The following is a 3,875-nucleotide window of genomic DNA, read 5'->3' on the forward strand; positions in this document are numbered from 1 at the left end:
GATGAGCTTAACCTCCTGTCTCCTCGTAAGCTCAGTAAGAGCAACCTCACTGGAACCCTGTCTCTGGTCTGCAGCTCAGGGAGAGCAGCATCCCAGGAAACCAATCTCAAGCCTGAAGCTCTTGGAAGGTCTAACCGGCTAATCTGCCCTGGTGAGCCAACCCGAAGATTCCTACGTGGTTTAAGCCTGAAGACTTCCGTGTGGAGTTTCCCTAGAGGTTCCCACGTGGATCTTTCCCTGATGTTCCCTGCTGAGAGCTGGATGCTCAGCCTGAGAAGTCCTTCGTGTTTCCCCTGATGTTCTCTGCTGTAAGCTGGAAGCTCAAACCCAGGATTGCCAGGCTAAGCCTGAAGCTAATGCTTAGCCTCACATAACTCAGCTACCAGCCATCTCCCATTCCCTGCACAGACCTAGTGAACCAGCCCCCTGCCTGAACTGTTTTCAGTTTATTATTCATGTGCTTGTGCTCTTTAATAAACTCTTTGGACTTTTCCCAGTGTCTCCGTGGTGTTCTGCATACTTGGGTCACTTTAGAGAACCCATCATGACAAATATAGATTTATTACTTTCAAATTAATACTCAAAATCCATTCAATCAACAAAACCAGTCAAATATTATATTTATGTTCAAATTATTAAACACTGATATAGTAAACAGAAAATAAAGGGCATTTGGTTCAATGCATTTAACATATTAAAGAAACCAAAAATGTGCCCAGTTTTATTTATAACAACTTATAACAACTTTTTGTGCAAAACAAACCTAGCAAATATTTATCTTCAGTTTTTTAAACATAAAGAAAAAGTGCATCTATATTGTTTTTAACAAAACATACTGAACATCAGGAGTAACAAAGACTCTCACTAACTTATTAAAAACTGCTGGCTGAAATATCAGCATTGAATAAAAACAGAACATAATGTCAATTTGACATTGTCAAAGAACTCTTCTTCTTCAAAAAAAAATTTTTTTAACTTATTACAAATGCAACTCTACTCCGTAATATTTTTGTTTAGAAACAGCAGTTCGTCAACATGTTCTGGGTTAAGTGAACTTCTCTGTGCAGTGACTATATCTCCTGCAGTAGAAAACACACGTTCTGAAGAGACTTGTTGCTGGAAATACACAGGTAGTTTTTTGCAAGACGTGACAAAAGTGGATATTCTGTCTGGTGCTCTTTCCACCAGTTGAGTGGATTGTCACCTGCAAGAGACATGGGAGCAGTTTCTTTGTATCATGTCAGTTCCTGTTCAGCCCGGTCCTGTGTGGTTCTGTGTCTCGCTGCAGTACCTGTACTATATGTTTGACCTAGAAGATCTGCTAGACTGCATGACTGCCGTGCACTCTTTATAGGCGGACTAGCAGCGATGTCTTGCTTGTTGATATTCACAGAAGTGTCGTCCTTCACTGGCACCTTATTAGGCTCTTCTGTCTCAGTTTCAGTCAGTTCCTATAGAAGTAAATAATAATAAGAAAAATCAGTTAGTATATAAATTAATCAATTAGTATAACATGCATCTGTGAAATGAAATTTACCATAAGTTAACAATCTGCCATGTGTCCAACCCCCCAAATTTAACATTATGGAAATACTAATTCAAAGCATTTCTTTAAACCTAAAAATATGACTATACATTTTAACAGGGTAAGAACAAAAATATTTGTCTTTATAAATTTGTAACTCAGTGATAATTTAATCAAATACATCACCTGAAATGTTTGGCTCTCTCCTGCCTCTGCAACAACCCTCATGTAGATCTCCTGACGTTCATCATCAGAGAGGAATGGGAGGGCCTTGAATCTTGGATCCATAGCTGCACACACATATAAAGTCTCTCTCTGCTGATCCCTGTATCTCTTGTTTATGTCCTCAGAAATGGCTGATTTTATTTCTTTCACTAATGCAGAATCAGGTCGGTTTTATTGAAAGTCATGGAGGAGCTGAGCATGAAGTGGTGCCACAACCTACCCGGTGAACAAAACCTCCTTAACGACCGACCCTTAACAATCATAGACAGGTTTCAGGTGTTACAAGAGTCAATCCCCCCCTTTAACGACCGACCTTCAGAATCATACACAGGTTTCAGATATTACAGGCTAAAAATGGAACCAAACGACCCACTCATCGGTTGTTTCCAAGCAATACAAGGCCTTGTCTATATAAAGACTCAATCTCACTGCGGATCCAGACATTTGAATTGAGAAAGCTTCCTGGAGAGCTGGCAAAACTCCACTGGACTTTGGAAACCAAGTCCAGTTGATTTTTTTTTATTTTTATTTATTTATTTATTTTATTTTTTTTTTACTTTTACGGAGAGGCACAACTGATAAGGTTGGGGAGTTTTCCTGAGACATTACAAGTGTTGCTGCCTTCATGGGCTTCATGACATCCACAATCTCCTCAGCAGATGTTATGTCTGACTCACTGAGGGTGCAGACTTCTTTCTCTGTCTGCCTTACTTACTCACCGGATAGAAGAGCAGCAGATATAGCAGGTTGCTGCTCCAGGAAATGTTGCAGCATGTGATGAGCGCTGTTCCACCTTGTTACAACATCAATTAGGAGTTGCTAGCCATTGCAAAATTCTTTTCAAGAGCCCGTTCAACTGTGAAACAAATCCTCATGACTACAGGGGAGAGGATTTGGGGTACTTATCATCTGCAGCACCTTTGTTGACTCTGAGCAGGATGAGAGACCAACAACATTACTTTGGTATAGAATGCAGAGTTTAGGTACTCAACTTGTACGTAATCAAAAATATTACTCACATGCATCTTCAAAAAAGTGTTCAACCGCCTGTTATATAGGAAGGGAAATACTTTATATGGACATAATTCAATGCTGCCAAATACACTAACTGATTAAAAAACAATAATTGATTGATAATTTATTTCGAACACTTAATAAAAAGCAAATATAAGTAAATTAATAAAGTCATACAAAACAAAACAAAAAAAGAAGAAAAAGAAAAAAACATATGTACATCCCATCATGTTCGAAAAGGAGTAGGAAGACATAATAAAACTTATTAAATCCTACCCCTGTTCTATATTAACATCTACCAATGTTTAAGCATGCATACATATCTATATATACACACACACACACACACACATACATATATACATATATATATATACATACACATACTCATAGATACCTATACATATACGTATATACACCCATGCATACTTACACATACACCCGTATCTCAAACACATACACACATACATGCATATACATACACACCCCAATTACTATAGACAGTATACACATATCTCTATCTACGTACACGTATATCCATACATATCCATAAACCAAAAACCCTTTTCTCTCACACTTTTTTTTTATTTTTTATTATTTCATCTCTCTTGACTTCTTATCGATTTTAATTCATAGTGGCAGAGCAAGTTCTATTCCCCCTCAAGTCCCCTCCTCCCTGTATCTTGTAAAAATCATTTGTTTATATTTGTTTTTAAACTGGTTGATGTTTGGACATTGCTTCAAATCCATGTTCAGTCTGTTCCATAGCCTCACTCCACTATTTGTTATACAAAATCTTTTCCTTGCAGTTCTGTATCTTTGAATCTTAAAATTAGTTATCTCCCTTAAATCATACCCCCCCTCTCTCTCATAAAACAAATTTGTCAAGTGACTTGGTAACAGCTTATTTCTAGCTTTAAATAGAAATTGTGCTGTTTGGAATTCTATCATATCATAAAGCTTCATGATTTTAGACATTATAAATAGTGTGTTGGTGTGTTCTCGATATCCAACTTTATGAATTATTCTCATGGCTCTTTTTTGCAATATGAACAGTGGCTCTAGTGAACTTTTATATGTGCTTCCCCATACCTCTATACAGTAAATTAAA

The sequence above is a fragment of the Cyprinodon tularosa genome, unplaced genomic scaffold (assembly GCF_016077235.1).
Source record: "Cyprinodon tularosa strain WSP-4 unplaced genomic scaffold, ASM1607723v1 ctg380, whole genome shotgun sequence".
Classification (NCBI taxonomy): domain Eukaryota; kingdom Metazoa; phylum Chordata; class Actinopteri; order Cyprinodontiformes; family Cyprinodontidae; genus Cyprinodon; species Cyprinodon tularosa.